This window comes from Cyprinodon variegatus, unplaced genomic scaffold, assembly GCF_000732505.1.
Source record: "Cyprinodon variegatus isolate N-32 unplaced genomic scaffold, C_variegatus-1.0 Scaffold57, whole genome shotgun sequence".
In the NCBI taxonomy this organism is placed as follows: Eukaryota; Metazoa; Chordata; class Actinopteri; order Cyprinodontiformes; family Cyprinodontidae; genus Cyprinodon; species Cyprinodon variegatus.
In genome coordinates, this window is record NW_015150510.1 from 371,194 (window position 1) to 371,880 (window position 687).

Here is a 687-nt window from a genome sequence, read left to right on the forward strand (position 1 = left end):
AAGATGTGTATTAGCATTCTTTTGAAAGTTAGAATAGACATAAGTAATTTTAGCAACATGATTACATTATTTATGGACACCGGGGTGTATATCTGTTTGCGCATGCGCAGAACGGACCGTTTTACCAGATTTTACCCTTAATATGAATGAGGGCGCGTAGACTGTTATTACGGTAGAAAGAGTGCGCGAGCGAACTGCGCGTGGACACAGCTGTTAGCTAGCCGGTTGGCAGCTGTTAAAGTATAGATGATGAGCAGAGCACACCATCTTAAAATAAACAAGGACGTTCATTATCAGAACCGGTCACAGCTGCCCTGTGTTATGGTCAGCGTGTTAATCGGTAAATTTGATTTAAATTGAGCTGATCATTGAGATAAATGTTTGGTTCGTGCACAGGTAAAGAAAAAAAGGACTTTGATTTGTTAGTTTTACTAAAGATGAGGACCGGAAATGTAACTTAAACCAATCTAATCAATAAAGTAAGACAGACCATTGGTTGCAGTTTACACTTGATTTTTGTTGTTTGAATATTATTAAATATGTAAAAATGGATGAAAGCATCACTGTCCAGGTTTCCTATTTTGATTTTCATGATATGTGTTTATTTTTTAACCTGACTCCTCCAGATGGATTTGCTCCGCATATCCATCTGGAAACCTTCCGTTGAAGTAATTTTGGGAAGGGGCG